Genomic DNA, 20,658 nt, shown 5'->3' with positions numbered 1-20,658 from the left:
AGTGGAGTGCCGTTAAGGAAAGCAGAGGTGTACGGCTCAGAAACACGGTGAATTACAGCAAAGAAAGGACCTGATCCGGACAGTAGGTCAGTGCTCGTAAAAGTACAGCGTGGACAGTCAGACAAAAATAACATGAGGCCAGATTTCACTGCTGTGTGAACATCCTGACTCACAGCACGTCTCACACATGAACCTCGCTGTCAGTGTCAAACTCGACTGAAGAAGGGGGGGGGGGGCAGACTCTTAATGTGAAATCACATCTCTGCTTCATTCCTGAAAGTCCTTCTTCGCGCTGATGCAGTTTTCCGTCTTTTTTTTTCCTCGGAGTTGGTATTTCGCCAAAAGCAACAGGATGAATTAACAGGCGACTCTAATCCAGACCGACGTGAGCCGGTGGATCCTGTCGTCCGCAGGTTAGCTGAAGGCTAATCAGTAAATTCAAACTGACTGCCGGGGAGAGAGAGATACTCAGCGTATCTCCTGAGGGAGAGCGAGAGGGGAGCTCATCTCATTATAGCCACCATGTTAACAGATTCATAGATTGATAGTCAGACAATTAATCTGCAACAATTTTGATTCATTATTTAAGTAATCTTAAACCATACTGCCAAAACTTGACTGGTTCCACTTCCTAAATGTAAAAATTAAGCCCGTTCTCATTCCAAACTTGTAAAATACTGCCGCCGTGACGGTGCTTTTGGCGTAAGATCGCGGCGGCAGAAGCCGCCTTTGGTGTGTGGCTGAAACGTCGCTGCGCGGCGTCAGACAGAGCTGTTCGCGGTGTTGTGATACGCCGGCGACCGTCCGACAGAACTAATCAAGATTTGTCAAGACAAAATGTTTCTCTCAGTTTCCTGATGGTCTGAATGAGTCACATCGTTTGTCACTTTTTAGTTATAAAGTCATGAAGTTGCTAAATCGATTGAGAAAGTCGCCAAATTGTTAACACGGGTCCAAATTGCACCAAATTTGAAACTGCGCGTCCCCGGCTCCTCAGAAATACACCCGCCAAGTGTGAAGTGGATCATATAAAAGGTCAAGATATTCAGCGGACACATTCACACACACAGATTTCTCGCTTTATTGTTTTTTGCAGAATTTTGCAGATTTTACAGGATACCAAATTTAAGCTCATATTTAAGTTCTCTTTCAGAGTCATGATTTTTTAATTTAAAGGACACAAAGATCATTTTGTCTTTATGAACTCAAAATCTACTGTAAATCACTTATTAAATGAGTGCATTTATCCCAACAGATACAGCTTCTTTTTCCCTAAAAATATAGTCTTTTTTTAATGTTTTGGTGGCTGTTTGCCTGCTGATGATCAGCGACTGGAGGTCAGAGGTCATTGCGCTTCTTAATTCACAGCTGCATGGCCGCCGGCAGCGAGGAGAGGAGGACGAGGAGAATGAAGATGTGGAGATTCGTAAAACTGAAAGTGATGGCTGGAATAACTGTGACCTCGGGGAAGAAGAAGGAGAAGAAGAAGAAAAGCGGGTTAAATAAAAACGATGAGGAGGAGAGGATGAAAGACAGCAGGAGAGAAACGGAAAGAGGAAGAAGTGAAGAAATGAAGGAAAAAGAGGGACGATTCAGATGGAGAGCAGAGCTGCAGTCCGGCTGTACTCGCTTCATTTATCCTGATGATCTAAACACACAACCTGAGGCCATAAAGACAGATAGAGCAGTGTGTGTGTGTGTGTGTGTGTGTGTGTGTGTGTGTGTGTGTGTGTGTGTGTATGTATGTGTGTGTGTGTGTGTGTATGTGTGTGTGTTGTGATTTATCATCATAACGCTCCTTTTACTTACTTCATTTTCCTCACATTGTATTTCATATTGAAGACATTTTAAATGTTAAAGGGGACGTATTGTGCCAATTTTCAGGTTCATATTCATATTTTTTGGTTTCTGCTGGAACCTGTTTACATGTTTTAACCCCTTGAAATCTGAGAAAATTGGCTTGATTTTTTTTTCCAAAAACATGCAGTAAAGGTGATGAGCAACAGAAAAAGAAATGTCCCAAAATTTAGCAAGAAATGATTAAAAACTACAAAAATAACTACTTGAAAATTATTTTATTAAGAAAAAAAAAAGAAAAAATGAATGATGAATGAAACTTGGAAAAGGGATGAAAAATATAATTTTAACATAATTTAATATAATTTTAAATATGTAATTAATATTTTCCCTTGCTTTTTTACTTCTATTTCTTGGAGGTGTTGTGGCTGTGTTTTAGTTATTAATTCATCCATCCATCCATCCATCCACTTAACCTTTAATCCATTCATCCAGCTATTTATCTGTTTTTTTGTCCATTTATCCATCCTGTCATCCCCTCCATCCATTTACCCATCAGTCTGTCTGTCTATCCATTTCTTATCCCTTTATTCATCTGTCCAACCAACCAATCAACAAGTGAGCTGTTCATCCATCTGTTCTCTCATCATATTCATCCAAAATTTAGAAAACTTTTTATTAAAAACTAGGGAAAAATATTTATTTTATTTCATAATTACATTACAAATAACTATATATTTAAAATTGTAATAATTTATGTTAAAACTACGTTTTTAAGCACTTTTTGTGGGTAATTTCCCTGTTTTTTCTTTTAACTTTTTTCTTTAATACGTTTTTCCAAGTAATTTTCTTGTAGTTTTTAATAATTTCTCGCTAAATTTTTGGCCATTTCTTCTTTTGTTGCTCATCGCCTTCTTTGCTTGTTTTTTTTTTTTTTTTAAATCAAGATTTCTCAGGTTTCAATGGGTTAAAGCATGTAAAAACAGTTTCTAGTGGAAACCCAAAAATGTAAATATGAACCTGAAAATTGGCTTTATATGTCTCCTTTAAGATTTTAAGTGTCTTTGTTATGAGAAACACTGTGAGGAAAATAAAGTTACATAAAAAAAATAATTATTTCTCAATCCATCCTCCATTTTTTAACCCTTTAATCAATCTATGTATCCATCTGTAAACCACTGATTCATCTTTTAATTCATTCATTCATCATTTTCAGTTCATCAGTTCGTTCTTTCCTCTTTCCATGAATTCATCCCTCCATTCGAAGAATCTTCCCCCTCATTAAACGAAGGACAGACAGAGACTCAGGTTAAAAAAAAAGAAAAAAAAAAAGGGTCTCAGACGTTGCATCAAATCACATCATCACGCCAAATTACCCACGAGTCTCTGCTCATTTGTCTCCCGTTGTGTCCAATCTGTCCGTCTGGCTGCGACGCTCCGCCGGGCAGCGCTGTTCGGCCTGACCGCTCTCTGGATCCTCCGCTGATAATTTGACCAAAAAAAAAGAAAAAAAAAAGAGGAAATGGATCTGCAGGGACAGGAAGGAAGTGACAAAAACCCTCGTTTGAATCTGTGGCAGTTTACAAACACGAGTAACGTTAAATATGGCCGGAAGGCGGGAAGACAAAGTGTGAAGAAACGGACGGATAAACTGGATGTCCCGAATTTCTGTTTTATTAAACAACACTGATTAAAACAAACTTTTCGGGGCCCTCGGCAGAATTTGCTGCCCTACCGCCCGTCATAAAAAACCCCTGCAGGGCCGCGGCACATAAACTGTGTAGTTATTTAACCCTTTAACTGGCTTGTTTTATTTCAAAAACATGAAAAGAGGGCGACTTTAGTTTCATTGTATGTCGTTGTTCGTCTCTCTCGACTGTTTGTATGCTGTCGTGCTTGTTTTCACCTGTTTAGTTGACACTGCAATTCACAATAAAAAAGAGAAAAGAAATGGCCTAAGAATAGCCAGAAAATGGTAAAAAGTTACAAGAAAAATAAGAGAAAACAATGCAAAAAGAAAGAGAAACAAAAACAAGCAAATGAACTCCAGAAAACCCCAACAACTCTTTTTTCTTTTTTTCTGTGACATCATTTTAAATATATAACTGAGAGAATTATTAGTGTAGTATTGTTGGCCATTAAAAAAAATCTAATAATGCAAATTGCTTTTTTTTTTTTTTTAAACAATTGTGAATTATAAATGTGCACACGATATGTTGACTGGTCCAGCAGTGAGATTGCTGATGGACAGACAGACACACACAGACAAACACACACACACACACACACACACTCATGACCAAATGCAGATTTTCCTGTAAACAAAGTTTAATTTAAGTCTCAGTGAATGTTTACATCCCAAGAGACAAATACACAACACGGAGTACGATGTTAATACAAATCCGCCGCCCCCACGAGTGTGATGATGTGAAACCAAAAGCGACCATAAAAGAATTCAGAGGAATGACTGAATAAACGCAGAGTGAGGTGTTTAATCAACAGACTTTATTTCTTCTGGCCTGTGTTTAAAAAATAATATCTGAGAGCGATTAAAAGTGGCCTGAAGGTAGAATAAATAATCACATCGCAGCGCTGACTCCGCAGTGTGTTTCTGATAAACACACATGCTTGTGACAGCACGCCCGCTCCGCTTACATCCATCCGCTTTTTATTTATTCATTCATGTCTTCCTGCAGTTCGGCTCCTCGTCGAGTCGTTTGTTTGTCAGGAGAGTTTTTGTTTTTCTCGCAGTGAAATGTTGGTGGAAAGATCCCTCAGGGTTTGTGTTTCCCTCCGCAGCAGGAAGTTCCACCTCAGTGTAAAAAAGACAGTTTATTCATTCATTCATACATACACTCATACATTCATTCATACATTCATTCATACATTCATTCATTCATACATTCATACATTTATACATTTATTCATACATTCATTCATACATTCATACATACATTCATTCATTCATACATTCATTCATACATTTATACATTTATTCATACATTCATTCATACATTCATTCATACATTCATTCATACATCCTGCTATCTGTTAATCTAGGAAAACATTTTTCATCCGTCCACTCGTGGACCGTCTGTCCGTCCATCCAGCTAACCAACTAATCAACCAACCAACACCATCATCCATCCTAGTCACCAGTCCATCTGTCCGTCAGTCTGTCTGTCCGTTGATCTCTCCAACAGAGAGAATAATTTCTTCTCAGCAATCTTACAGAGAGGTGCACAGAGAACAACCTACTGCTCAACGTCAGTAAAATCAAGGAGCTGATTGCTGATTTTAGAAAGAAGGAGGCAAAGACACACGCTCCTGTCTACATCAGTGGAGCTGAGGTGGAGCAGGTGAACAGCTACAGGTTCCTCTGAATCACTATCACTGAGGACCTTTATTTATCACACATCACCACCCAGGTTACAAAAGCACAGAAAAGGATCTACTTCCTACGGAGGCTTAGGAAGGCTAAATTCCAGATTAAGATTCTGGTTAACTTCTACAGAGGAGCAGTAGAAAGCATACTGACTGGAAACATCCCCAACTGGCATGGTTTGTGCACGGCCCAGGACAGGAAGCTCTACAGGGGGTGATTCAAACTGCCCAGAACTTCACTGGTTCCCATCTACAGGGCATCACTGGTTCCCATCTAAAGAGCATCACTCGTTCCCATCTACAGAGCATCACTGGTTCCCATCTACAGAGCATCACTAGTTCCCATCTACAGAGCATCACTGGTTCCCATCTTCAGTGTCCTCGGTGGACTGAGGTGTCTGCACAGAGCTCAAAGGACACTGAAAGACAGCAGCCACCCCAGACACAGTCGGTTCACCCTGCTGCATTCTGGGAAAGAAACAGAAATATCCGCTGCCGAACCACCAGACTACAGAGCAGCTTCTTTCCCCAGAGACTCCTCAACTCCTCCTTCAGTGCCAAAAGGTGTAGCAGGATTTAGGATCATCTTAAACTTAATTTCTTCTTAAACTGCATTTAAGAAAAATAACCTTAAATCTACCTTGTACCTTATTTTAGCTGTGACATCATAGTGTTAAACAGCCAATCACAGTGCTCGATGCACAAAAAAGACAAAGACTTGATCGATTTTATATATTTTTAAGAAAAGATGTAAGAAAGAGCAGCCAACCATCCATCTGCCTGCCTCCCCAACCAACCAGTCAACCAACCAACCAACCAACCATCCAACCAACCATTAACCAACCAACTTACCATCAACCAACCAATCAGCCATCCAACTAACCATCCAACCAACCATTAACCAATCGAACCAACCATCAACCATCCAATCAACCATCCAATCAACCAACCAACCATCCAACCAACCAACCAACCATTCAACCAACCATCCAACCCACCATATACATCTTCTGGGTATACTGGCACCGTATGTGGTGCAGACATTCATAGTTTTTTGGGCGCCTGTTTGGGAGCCCTGTCTGTGTCTTTCTTCGGTCACGATATAAAACAGCTTCAGTCCTCCGCGTGTTGCTGTCAGAGAAGTCGATAAAGAAAACTCATTAGGCCAAAATAACACTTCCTGTTGGCCGGTGCTGCGGTCTTTGTGTCGCTCACACCAGGCTGCTGACTCTGAAAACCATCCCTGCTGTAAGGAAAAAACCAAACTGTGCAACACAGAACAGGAGTTTTGGCTCAGCTGTGGTTATTTTTCGGGCCAAATCTTTGTAATGATTCATTCAGTTTGTGAAGTTCTGCTGGCAAACTGTGTGTTCCTCTGAGCCGTGCAGCGTGTTGCTGTTTTGATTCTTTTTCGGTTTAGGCCAAACAGCCCGCAGCGTAACACCGAGCCTCTGACGCTCACCGCTCATTTTTATTCTGGATAAATATTTACTCTGGGTGGTGCTGGAAGATCTTGTGGTTAAAAAACAGTTTGTTTTTTTTTGCATGAAAAACATGAAAGACTCCCATCATCCTTCATTTTTGATTTTTTCTAAATTTTATTTTATTTTATTCTAGTTTCAAGTCCCCAGATAGGATTTGAATCAACAAACCTTTTTTCTTACCAAACTCCCAACAGAGCTATCGATGTGCGTCACCTCTTAAAACAACGAACAGATTAGTCATACACAGACATCAGATGAGTTAAGCCTGTTAACCCTTTGAAACCTGAGCCATTTGGCTTGATCTTTTTCAAAAATGTGAAAGAAGAATTGACCCCAAATTAGCAGGAAATTAGTAAAAAGTACAAGAAAATCACTGAAAATTTGTAAAAAGAAAGAAAAACACAAGAAAATAACATGGGAAAGTAATTTAACAGAATTTTAAATATGTATTTATGATAATTATGAATACACATTTCTCTGGCTGCTCTTCTTCTCTTCTTTATCTTTTAAGGTAATTTTCTTTTACTTTAAGTAATTTCTTGCAAAGTTTTGGGTAATTTCTACTTAAGTTGCTCATTGCCTTCTTTACATGTTTTTTAAGAGGTCAATCTTCAATTATTTGTGATTTACAAACCATTTAAATGCACCTAAAACCTAGTAATTCTACATTAAAAATAGTTATTTTATTTTATTTATTTCTTCTTTTTTTAAACTCCTTTTCAGGTAGTTTTCTTTCACCTTTTTTAACCAATTTCTTGCTATTTTTTGGATTATTTTTGCTTTAGTTGCTCATTGCCTTCTTCACATATTTTTGAAAGAAATTCATTATTAATCATTTGGAAATTTACAGACCGTTTAAGTGCACTTTAGAGTCGGTGCATCACTTAAAACTACTAATTTCCTCTTAGGTTAGCACACATTGCTTCAGTTTACGGCCTTCACGTCTGTGTGATGACATCCAGCAGTTCCCCCTCGCCGCCGTGTGGGGCCGCCGGCGTGCGAAGCGTTTCTCACAGCTGATGTAATACAACTTTCCTGCTGTTGCTTCCTTTTGATTCTGATTCACTCACTTCAAAGGCAAAAGTCCTTTTTACAAGAGAGACGGAGAACCACCTGCAGGGCTGTCTCACCCTCAAAACTGAGTGTGTGTGTGTGAGGAAAGTGTGTGTAAACCTGCGTCAGTGTGCGTTATAGTGTATGTGTGTGTGTGTGTGTGTGTGTGTGTGTGTGTGTGTGTGGTGAAGAAACTCTCACTCCTCATCTCTGACATTTCCAGGTCACTCAGTTATAAAATGGCTCCTCTGCCTCCCGCCCCCTCTCTCCCTCTCTTCCCTCTCTTTCCTCCCCCCTCTGCCTCTCCGGTTTTACCTCTCGCCGTCTCTCGGAGGCAGCGAGGACGTGAAGAAGAGCTGGATGAAAAAAACAAGACGAAGAGACAGAAGACGAGAGGAAGTCTGGTGTCTTGTCTTCACCGCCGAGCTGCTAATTTAACTCATTTATTTAACAGACATGTTTCCTTTTCTTAATGAACTCTGATGTTGTTTTGCAGAAGTCGAACTGGAGCGCTCATTCATCACTGACACGTGAACTCAGAAACATAAATCATCAGATGAACAGAGTTTATTCACGCCGAATATTTCCATTCAATCAAGTAAAAACCAGTCGACTGTTTTCTGAATACCGAACACATCAGCGAAGAAGCTTGATGTTCCTTGATGTTTAAAGTGGGAGCTACGGGAGCCCTGAGGGTCAAAACACTGCAACATTTCAGAAAACACAATATTTTCTAAATAAAGCAACATTTCCCAAAACACTACAACTTTTCCCAAAAAACTACATTTCACAAAACATTTTCCAAAATAAAACATTTCAGAAAACAAAATAACGATTCTCGAAACACGACATTTACAAAAAGCAACTTGTTTGCCCCAAAATAAAACAACATTCCCCAAACATTAAGAAATTTCCAAAAACACTACATAATTTCCCCAAACAAAACAACATTTCAGAAAAGCAAAACGCTTCCCAAAATACTACATTTCCCAAAACAAAAAAGTTTTTTAATGCGATCTGTTTAATGATTATAACTATAACTAATACTAATACTTATAACTATTGTTTTTAATGTGTTTATGATAACTTGCAAAACAGCACTTTCACATGTATTTACATATAATATAATAAATATAATGTAATATAATATAATATAATATAATATAATATAATATACACACAATGATGGAGGCTGAAAAGCAAAACTGAAAAGCATTAGATGGAGAATGTACCTGTATGTAATTTTATTTTTCATATATTTTCCTGTTTATTCATCCTCTCCGTCCTCTTATTTTTACTCATCACTGCCGCCTCACCAGGGATGCTTTTTTGACATCACATGCATAGCTGCAATGCATTGTGGGTGATATAGACCTCTATTGAACCTCAGACCAGTTCATTATTTAGAGGCTCTGCACACTTGTTGTTCTCCACCTGTCCACCAGAGGTCCTCAGAGTTCCCCCCACAGGTCCAGGTCACATGACTCCACCTGCTCACCTGCATCTCATTCACCAATCACAGTCAGTATTTATACCAGCCTGCTTTTCCTGTTTGCTGCACAACCCAGTAAGATCACGAAACCTCTGAGCCCTAAGCCGTTTTTACCTAGTTTTGGCTCACCTGGACTCTTTGTCTAATAATGCACTTAAAACCTCAGTCTCTCAATGCACAATGAAGTTATATACATCTTTATTTTCATGACAGCCTGGGCTATCAGAATATTTAGGCTGCAGTGATGTGACTTGAATGTACAAATAGTTATGAGACCATAAAGACAAAAGAAAAAACAAGAAGGAAATTGAATTGTTCAGATTTTTAGTGATAAATCACCCAAAAGTAGTATGCAGAAGCTAATTTGCTGTAGAAAACCTTTCTCAGAATCAGAAAGTGAAAAAAAATAACATTAAAACTATTATATATTATTATGCTATTATATCATAGTTCAAAAAATGAACACACTTTTCCAAAAAAAGTCCCCTCCTTTTTGTTTTGCAGCAGTGTATCTCATTATCTGTGCCATTCTGCACAGCAGCTCCTCTCTGGGATGGTGCAGAGGGCCACGATTCTCCTGCCTGCTCTGCCTGCAGTCAACACAGGGTTAACATCCATATGAGGCCCTGCTGCTTCTTACACTGTCTCCCGATCTACCGTTGTCTCTTACTTTTATTTTTATTTTTATTATCATTTTATTTTTATTGTTATTGTTATTGTTATTTTTATTATCATTTTTATTTTTATTTTTATTATAATTTTTATTTTTATTTTTATTTATTTTTTTATTTTTGGGGCTACCAGCGTTTATTCTGATGCAGGAGTTTCTGCCAATAACACAGAGCGATAGAGGCAGCAGGATTCGGCCAATCACAGAGCAGTTTGCTCCAGATGACGTAGGCATACGTAAGCGGATACAAAGCGTCTGTCGGTCTTCCGATTGGACAACAAGACCAAAACAAACCTCTGATCTCTCCAAAGGAACTATGGGAAACCAATATGGCGTTTAGCATCAATGCTAATATACTTTTATCAGCGAAATATGATTAAAATACGGACGGAAGACACCCGATATCCGATCGATCCTCACGGATTTATTGATACGATGCCTCGGAGACATCCCCGTGAAGGACTCAGCCGGGATCTTCGCACCGCCGGAGACAGTAAGACGGTCCGGGCTCAGAGTTAGACACTGAAGCGGAGCACAGTTTAGTCTAAAGGGTTAAAACACACCTGCGTCTCTGCGTTTTGGACCGAGCTGTCTCGTCCTCTCCTGTGAGACACAAAGTTCACCATCACACAGATGCAAACAGTGGAGGGAGAAGTTTTCAGGCTCCAAACTTCAGTAAAAGTACTTAAACTACTGCGAAAACAGGGTATTATGACGTCATTTCGCTCTCTTTAACTCTTTATATCCCGATGGGTGGTTTCATCTACAGCGGTGCATCATGGTCCATAAGATCAGCATGTAGCGTGGCTGTCCTGTGGGAAACACGTCAAAGTCAGAAAAACAGTTCAGATCAGCATTTTCCAGCTGATCCATGAGAGTTTTTAACCCTTTAGGGCCCGCTTTAATATAACCCACTCACACCGCTCTGCATGCAAAAAAAAAATTACATTTATGATTTTCTGCTTTCAATGAGTTTATTTTTTCATCCATTTTCAGAAGTTAAAATATATATGTATATATATATGTGTGTGTGTGCGTATATATATCTATGTATTGTTTGTATTTTCTTTAATTTTTATGCATTTTATACACTATTTTTAGCCTTATTTTTATTAAAAATGTCAATTTGTTTCATGTTATTTATTTTATTTTCCATCTTATGATATGCATTCTGTGCATTCAGTTAAAATTTTTATTTTATTGTACTTTTACCGGTATTTTTAAGGGGGTTTTATCCTTATTTTATTTTTACATGCAGGTTTTATTATGTTTATGTCTTCTACGTCTTTTTATAAGAGGCACTTGATGCACTTAATTTTTTTTATGTGAAAAGCATGTTGAGCTGCATTTCTCGTATGAAAGGTGCTGTACAAATACAGTTTATTATTATTATTATTATTATTATGTTGCACAGGTCACAGATGGTGTTTTAGAGAGACTTGATACTGGACTTGTAGTCAACTGTGATCAATAAAAGTGAGTTTTCTGTCTGTCTGCAGATACACACTCTGCTGGAGTTACATCGACGAGGATAAAACCGGCGAGCAAGAGGTTAAACTATCTGCAAACGACCAGAAAAGGAAAGAAGGAAAGTGACGTCGTGGCGCCTGGTTAACGGTAAGATGACACTCCTGAACTCTCACGACAAATGTTCAGTCACAGAAGAATTCACTACGTTACACGAGAGACTTCTGAGTCCCGCGTTTCTGTGAAAAATGGCTCAAATACACAGTTAATACTACAGTTAACCCTTAGTGCTGCTTTAATATTGCACAGCAAAATGTGCTTTATGAATTTACAAAACCTTTGTCCACAAATGTGAAAATTTGCCTTCAGTTTCACCATTAAATACTTAATAGACTGCTCAAAGAGCATTAAAACATAAAATAAAAAAACTACAGCGATACATTTCACCTAAAAAGTATAAAATATGTTCGAGCAGATAAAATTCACAATAAGTAAATATTCATGTAGAATTATCATACCGTGCTGAAACCTCCAGCAAAGTCTCAGGAGCACCACCAGCCTTTTTTTAAAAGCTTGATTTTCAAAATATTTCAATCTCTCGCCTCCTTTCATGCTTCAAATAAAGGCGGCAAAAAGCCAGAAAAATAATCTAAAAAAAAGAAAGAAAAAAGAAATCATTGGAGAAGAATCAATGAACAAAAAAGTCCAAGAAATAAATAAGTAAAAGGTGACAATTAGGTGACAAAAAGGTATTTTTCTTGCTTTTCTGACTTTTTCTTTCACTCCTCATGGTGAAAAGTTTAAAAATACTGCTGACGGGCATTCTGGTTTTGTTTTCTTGCTTATATTTTATTTTGTTCTCCTATTTTATTTGGCATGTTCCTCAGAAAGATCGAACAAACTAACAAAAATCAATTTGATTTATTTTTTCTTTTTCTTTCTTTTTTTCTTTTACACAAAAATTTGCTTTGGTCTAATTTTAAATTTAATACGAGTTCATCCGAGCACATGTTTAATATATGTTATATAACCGAAAGCTCTGATGTGAGCGATGAATCAGAGGAATAACTGCAGATAACAGAGATGTTTTTCAGACAGTTTTACTTTTGTGTTTTTCTGATTCTTTGAAAGAAACGTTTTCAGCTGCAGGCGTCATCGAACTACAGCAGCCGAGCTTCTTCCTCTGCGAAGCAAACTGATTTCTGTTGTTTGTTTTCAGGCGTCTTGAATGGTCTCTACTCTGTTTTTCTCTTTTTGTCTGGGAGAAAAATATCTTTTTTCTCGCCCGTCGTTTTTATTGCTGCTGTTCTCAAAGCGAGTCCTGATTCAGAGCCGCTGCTGCTTAATTAAGTTCCTCACAGAAGTGTTTCATCTTGTGTTTAACATCCGAATGAACACCTAAAAGTAAAAATGATAAGTTCTCTCTCCAGTCCACATTAGGGTTGTTTACATATATTTTATTTATAGTGAAATTATTCAGCTTGAAAGAAATAAACTAAAAGAATAAAGAAACAAACAGAAACTGAAATCACATAAATATCTCGCTAATTAAACCAAAGACGTTGAGTTTGGGGAAATTGGTGTTATTTTTCATGATAATGGTGGCCGATGCATCACCGGAAATTAGGTGCAATTATGGGAACAACTGGTCTTTGATTTTACACAGAAACTAACAAAAGCAGCTTCTCATTTCTATCTGCGGCTCTGCGGAGGCGACGCTCACTCACCAATATCCAACTACGATTTTTTTTCTTCCAACTAACAGCCCGCCGGCAAAATCTGGCCCCCGGTGGTCCCCGAAACATTTCCTGATTCACAATCAAAATAAAGTGATTCACATGGGAAGTGTTTTGTACTTTTAGTCTTCATGAAAAGTCAGAGTGAATAAAACAGCATCAAAATAGAGCTTATTGATCAAAAAAAGAGCCAGTGGAGGATCCCCCACACCCCCGACAGAGGACACAGATAAGACACTAATGTCCTAAAATCCTAGAAACATCCTATAATTCTGTAAGTCCTAGAATTGTCCTAAATCCTAGAAATGTCCTAAAATCCTGGAAAAAATCCCAGGATCGTCATGAAATTTGGAAAACATCCTAAAATCCCCAAAATATCCTATAATACTGGAAATGTCCTAAAATCTGAGAAACGTTCTTTAATCCTTGGAAAGTCTTAAAAATTGGAAAACATCCTAAAGTCCTTAAAATGTCCTAAAATCCTAGAAACATATAAGAGGCTGCTGCTGCGGCGCCCCGGCCTTCTGTCATTCTTGCAAAATTGGCCTCAAAGCAGAGCAGTTTGAGCCTCCAGCTGAAGCTGCTTCATGTCAAACAAAATCGAAACACAAAAAGCATCTCTTTCAGCGCAGACAGCGCTGAGAAATATTGAAAATTCGGGGAGATTCTTCAGGCTGAGAATCACTGTTACTGTTGCATCAATATTAAAAATCAGAAAGCTGCTGCTGATGTTCGCTCGCTCAGAGCAGCAGATATCGAACAGTATGAGGGAAAAAGAGAATATGAGAGGCTGCATATTGTATACAGGACTACCACACACACATTTCTATAGTGAGAAGCGGTGTGTGTGTGTGTGTGTGTGTGTGTGTGTGTGTGTGTGTGTGTGTGTGTGTGCGCGTGCGTGTGTGTGTGTGTGTGTGTGTGTGTGTGTGTGAGCAGCTGCAGGAGGGGGAATACACAATTTGTTGTGTTTAGAGCCGAGATGCTGAAATCAGCAAAAACGTTTTGCTTCAGAAGAGTTTTGCGTCTGCTTTCTCTGCACAATTCCCTCTGAAACGGCCGAGACGGGCTGTAATTGGTCTGCCTCACCTGCTGAGACACACACAGGTGACAGCTAAACAAAACTGTCATGATGATGATGATGATGATGAGGATGAGGATGAGGATGATGATGATGAGGCTGTCTGAGCAGTCAGCTGAGTCCTGGAGGAGCAGCGGAGCCCGGCTCGTCCTCGTGGGGGACGGAGCCGATGAAATATTCAGCCGGCTGCTTGTTAAAGACACTCAGCTATTTTGGTCAAATTACAGGAGCTGGTGTGTAATATCAGTCTGAGTCTCCGGAGCTTCACAAGTCGACTAAAGAAATTATTGACTGTGGAGAGAAGAGGGGCCGTTGGGTCTTTGAGTATTTTATTCTAGTATTTAAAGACAACTCTTCCTGGGCTCAGCTTTAATATATATATTATTCTTTACAATGGCCGAATTTAAAGAAGCTCCACCAACACACGGCTGCAGAAACGAAGCAACACCTCCACCAGCGTGGAAAAAATGTTTGAAATATTAATACTAATAATTTGTTTTTCTCTTTCCCCCAGAATTTGTTCCCTAGCTTTTTAAAAATAATCTTCTCGCAATTTTTTCACAAATTGTAGAACATTTCTTACCAAATTTCTAGTTGCCTTTTTTTCACATTTTTTGGGAAAAAAAAGCACAAATTTGCTTTTTCAGGTTTTGAACCCTTAAATGCTTGTTAAAGACATCTGAAAGCAGCACAGACTAACCCCCAGAATCTAACACACACACTAACCCTAACCCCCAGAATCTAACACACACACTAACCCTAACCCCCAGAATCTAACACACACACTAACCCTAACCCCCAGAATCTAACACACACACTAACCCTAACCCCCAGAATCTAACACACACACTAACCCTAACCCCCAGAATCTAACACACACACTAACCCTAACCCCCAGAATCTGCAAGAAATTAGTAAAATCCAAGAAACATCATAAAAATCAGAGAAATAGCCTATAATCCTAGAAATGTCCTAAAGTCCTAGAAATGTCCTAAAATAAAAAAAAAACATCCTAAAATCCTAAAAGTGTCCTTAAGTCCTAGAAATGTGCTATAATACTAGAAACATTTTAAAATCCTACAAAAGAGATTACCTAAAAAAGAGCTAAAAAAGTAATAATAATTTTGTAACATAATAAAAATGTATATATAATATTAACATAATATAATAATATTTTTTCCTAACATTTTCCCCTACTTAAAAAAAAATTTTTTTTTTTTTTTTGTAATTCCGGGGACATTTCATTGCAAGTTGCTCATTGTCTTTTTTCCCCATTTTTTTTTTTTTTTTTTTTAATTTTAATTTAAATTTATTTAAAAGTGATGCTGGTCCAGGATTCAAAGGGTTAAAAACTTAAGCAGACCTTAGCCACAGAGCGTAGGACAGATGACCTACATTCAGCAGTACAGTTTCGGGGCGTAGTTAATGAGGCGGCCTGTTAAACGGTGCTAATGAAACCAGTAAATCAGGGAGACGTACGGTGAGCGGTCGGATCTGAAGCAGCTGAATATCGGACTCACGGGAGCGATTCGAGCAGAGTGTTTTATTAGCACACAGATCAATGCCTGTCAGGCGATTAAAAACCTTTTAGGTTGTGTCGATGTGTTCATTATCTTGTGTCCCGGCGCGTCGTCTGATGTGCTCGGCCTCAGGAGAGCTGACGAGCGCCCAAACACGGACTCAACTTTAACGTTTGTCACTTCAGAAAGAGACAAGGCGGCATTTTTACGCATTAACTATGACAGAAAGTTTATTAGACATCGTATTTTGAGAGTCGTTCACACTCTGCTGTATGTGAGGACGCTCGGGTGTGTGGAGGTTAAAGAGATAAGAACTTTATTTTTGAAGCACCTTTGACCCTTTGAAACCTCCAATCAAAAAACATGGAAAAAAGGCAATAAGCAACTTTAAAGATTTAAAAACTCAGTAAAGACTTTAAAAATGACCAAAGGATTTGCAAGAAATAAGTAAAATGTAACAAAGAAATTACTCAAAAGTGGTCAAACAAAAATAATAAGAAAAGTATTAAGAACCAAAACAGGAAGTGACCTGAAAAAGTGCAAAAATAGAGAAGAATTTCTGATAATTATAATAATTTTAAATATATATATATATATATATATATATATATATATTAGTATTTTTCCTTAGTTATTTGAAAAAGATCCCAATAGTTATCTGTCACCTTTTTAGCTATTTTTTTTTTTTTTTTTTTAAAGTAATTTTCCTGTCATCTTTGACTTTTTTTGTTTTTAGCAGTTTGCCACAAGATTCACTGCAAAGTTTTTTACTACCTTTATGGCCATGTTTTTTTTCTAAATCACAAAAATATCTGCAATGTTTGAACTGTATAAATGCTTGTGAAAGGCACATCCTGGAAACATTCTAAAATCCTAAAATTGCAGGAAAAAAGTAAAATAAAATTGCATAAAAACTGAAAAAAAAACAGATACAGAAAACAAAAAACAAAACAAGAAGATCATCTGAAAAAAAGAGCAAAAAATTAATACTTATTTTGTAGCATGATTTTAAATATGTAATGTTCATAATAATATAAAATATTCAATATTCATATGCTAAATCTTCATAATATAATATAAAATCGATCTTTAAAGAAATGGGCAGCCGGTGTAAATTCATTAAAACTGGAGTAATGTGTTCCCTTTTATTGATTCTAGTTAAAAGTCTCAAAAGTGTACAGTCTGAAGTCTATGAATTCACCTCTGATTTACACGTGTTAAACGAGCGCTGCGGTAATCCAGTGTGGAGGAAAGAAAAGCACGAAGGACGGTTTTGGTGTCATCAAAACTCTGAATTCTAGCGACGCTCCTCAGATGAAAGTAACACGACTGGATGTTTTTTTGGTACGTCCCTCAAAGTTGAGGCCGTCCTGTTGAGGTCGGGATGTTAAATCATTTAAAGCCGTAGATGACAGAATACCGTCCGAAACACGGAAAATTAAAAAACAGCAGCCAACAGTTTAGGAAAATGCTAAAAGTTACAGAGCTCAAGTCAAAGGAGCCGATGGATCACATTTTGTACCTTTTTATAATTCAATGTGACAAATAAAAGATTGATGAATTCACAATGGAAATATTGTAGATATTTACATATTTTATTAAATATGCGCCTTTTATTTGTGTTTATCTGAACGTGTTACTTTACTGTTAATAACTTTGTGCCAGTTTTCACCCCGAGTGTAAATTATTCAAGCAAACACACACACATCCATGCTGCTGTGTACGTGTACCGTTGTTTGTGTGTGTGTGTGTGTGTGTGTGTGTGTGTGTGTGTGTGTGTGTGGCTGGCCGCCCTCCTATCACTCCTGATTTCCCGGCTCTGCGGTGAACACGCTGCCAGTTTGATCCATATAAAACTGTTATGGTTTATTGATCAGTGAATATAAATAATGGAGGTTGTGTTTAAAGATTCACGGGGCCGCTGGGACGCCCCGGCGATGAAATATTTAACCTGCTGTACACAATAGAAGAATATGAATGTTGTTTGCGTAATGAAGCGGGTTTGAGGCTGCTGTGTGTTTTATGGTTGTGTGAATGGAATAAAATAAAGTTCCTGGAGGCTCGGCGGCCGCAGATGTGTCGGTAATAAAAGGTTTTGGTCTGACAGACGGAGCTGGAGGGAGCATTCAAATCCTTTACTGCACTAAAAGCACAAAAAGTTCACCTTTGTTTTCTGTTATTTAACAAACTGGTTAATTGACTTATTGTGTACTTGAATATTTTCGTATCTTTTATGTGCAAAAATCATCAGTCTGCATTTATGCCGCGTGGCTGCAGGTTTGGATTCAGCTGTCAGAGTGAACGCTGGGATTGTTCATTTCTGTAAACCAGCTTTCATACGCATCTTATCAACATTTCTACAGTGACGCCGTGTCTGAGCTGACTTTTTCATCAGGAGGTGGAGCAGCTGGTGGATGATGTGATGAGGATGTGTGTTTTTAGCAACCCGTCGCCATAACGTCGTCTTTTATTTACCATAATTTAGTCTTTTTGTGCTGAATTGTAACCACAAATTGACCTAAACGTTACTGAAGCACCATGTTTACAGTTATCCACCACATTAGTGACACTTGAGTTACAGCCTGTGGGCCGAATCTGGCCCCGAAACGTTTTCTTATTTACATTAAAAAAGTGACGCACACTGGGAATTGTTTTTGTCCTTTTAGTCTTCATAAGGTGTCAGAGTCAAATTAGAGCTTGATGATCCAAAAAGAGCCAGAGGAGGATCCTCCACACCCCCCCACAGAGGACACAGCTGAGACATTAATGTCCTAAATCCTACAAATGTCCCAAAATCCAAAAAAATTCCTGAAATCGTTGAAATTTCTAAAAATTTTAGAAATTCCTTTAAATACTAGAAATGTCCCAAAATCCAAAAAAATTACATAAAATCCAAGAAATTTCCTAAAATTGTTGAAATTTCTAAAAAATTTTTTTTTTTAGAAATTTCTTAAAATACTAGAGATGTAGTAAATTTCTAGAAATGTCCTAAAATCCCAAAAATGTACCTAAAACCCTACAGATTTCCTAAAATCCTAGAATTGTCCTAAAATCCTTAAAAAAATAAAAGATCAAAACTGAGCTTGTTTTGAAAAAAGTGCCCATGGAGAACCACACCCACCCCCCGACAGAGGTCCTTGCAAAGCCCCTAATGTCCGAAAATCCAACAAATGTTCCGAAATCTAGAAATGTAGTCCTAGCAGTGTCCTAAAATCCTAGAATTAGGATTCTGTTCTGGAAAGTTCTGGAAATGTCCTAAAATACAAGAAGTGTCCTGAAAGTCTTAAAAACGGAGCAGTGGGCTCCTGGTAACCTCGGCCAACAGCGTGTGAACGGGTCTAAAACTGTTCTGAGTATTCGGGAGACGAGAAAGGTGCTACAGGTGCGTGTCCACTCATCATTTCACGAAACGTTTGTCCGGAGTCTGTGCTCTCAGCGCTGTTACATCTGCGACTGAACGGCGTTTCTGAACCACGTTACTCTGTATTGTTTTGCTGACCAAACATCATGAACTGCGGTCAAGACGAACATGTACAGCTGAATTATTGAAGTCCACTTTAATCACGAGAGAGTGAACGCACATGTTAGAAAAACACTCATGAATAAAGCTTTGTCCCTGTGCAGCCATGATTTATTAAAGATGATCAAAGGTGAAAATACACAGTCGCCAAACCGCAGATACATTTGTACGTTTCATATTCATCACATCGACATGCGTTTGTCTTCAGGGTGAGGATGGTCGATTTTGTGACACCGCAAAGCTGCAGGCCTCTGTTCAAAACCAGCAAAAGACTTAATTTTTTTAACTCATTACAATATTGCCAGCAGCTATTGTATCCCAAAAAAAGATTATTTTAATTCTTTGAGACTTTGAGTGAAATAGTTTTCCTTGTACAGCTTCGCTTTTGCAAGTATTTACACCTTTTATCCTTAAATAAATGCCATTTCTTTCAAAAACACGGGAAACTTGGTAGGAAATGTTACACTCATTGAAAGCACTTAGTAGATTTGGAAAACTATTTTTAAAAAGCTAGTGGAAAATGTCTAGAGAATAAAGAAAAAAGCTATGGAAAAATTATATTTATAGCTAATTACACTAATTACATATTAAAACTATGTTACATAATTACTATAATTTTAAGCACTTTTTCCAGATCATTTTTTAAAAATTATTTATTTATTTTCATGTATTTTAATTGTACTTTTTTAAAAAAACTACTTACCTGCATATTTAGAAGTCATTCTTCTGTCTTTGCTCTTTGCCTTTTCCATGTTTTTGAAAGAAATTAAGCCAGTTTGTTCAGGTTTCAAAGGGTTAACCCAAAACACGATCTTCTCCTAAGCACAACCAAGTGGTTTGCAGAAATGTCTGATGCCAACATTTATTTTGGCGGTCAGGTCAGAACATGCACACCTTGATGCTGCACACACACTGCTGTCAGTTGTTTGTGTGTATTTTAGCTGCTGCATTATAGATAACTGACAGAACAGCTAGATTCAGATCTGAACCTCAACATCCTGCTGATTCTTGTGTTTCCTCCTCCATCGCAGGCCGACGTGCAGCTTTACATCGAGCGCGTCCTCTGTCTGACCCGCCCGAGAACCAAGAACAAACGTTCACAACCACTGCCGCAAACAAAGACGCACACGGTGAGTATTTGGGGCAAGACTGTCACTTTAAGGACGTGATTTCATGACTTTATTCAAAATGCTAGTCAAAATGTGGTGAGAGCGCGGCCGTCATGTGAGAACCAACCGCAAAGTCGACTTCTCACGGTGTCGGAAAAACAGCAGTTTTCAGCTTTGTGATGAAGCATTTTCCAGCTAATTCAAGAGAAACTTTCCACCTCTGCAAATGTGTCTGTTTCAGCGCTGTGGCTGTCAAACACTCAGCTGTTCGACAGTCAGAGTCCTTCACTGCATTTGGTTCTCTGATATCGTTATTGTTTTATCGCCTAGCCCTACCTAAGCTCC

General features: G+C 38.2%; 1 long non-coding RNA gene across 1 annotated transcript; it reads left to right on the top strand.

The window, feature by feature from the left end:
• The first annotated feature begins 10,205 nt into the window (after positions 1–10,205).
• LOC148187184 (uncharacterized) lies at positions 10,206–20,335 on the top strand. Its single transcript, XR_015779034.1, has 3 exons — positions 10,206–10,373; positions 11,380–11,497; positions 20,236–20,335. It is a non-coding gene; the product is annotated as an uncharacterized LOC148187184 (long non-coding RNA).
• Positions 20,336–20,658: the final 323 nt, after the last annotated feature.

This window comes from Plectropomus leopardus, chromosome 15 (genome assembly GCF_026936395.1).
Source record: "Plectropomus leopardus strain MGB_pleo_1.0 chromosome 15, ASM2693639v1, whole genome shotgun sequence".
NCBI classification, from domain to species: Eukaryota; Metazoa; Chordata; class Actinopteri; order Perciformes; family Serranidae; genus Plectropomus; species Plectropomus leopardus.
Note: the sequence above shows the minus strand (reverse complement) of the source record. Positions and strands in the feature narration are given on the sequence as shown.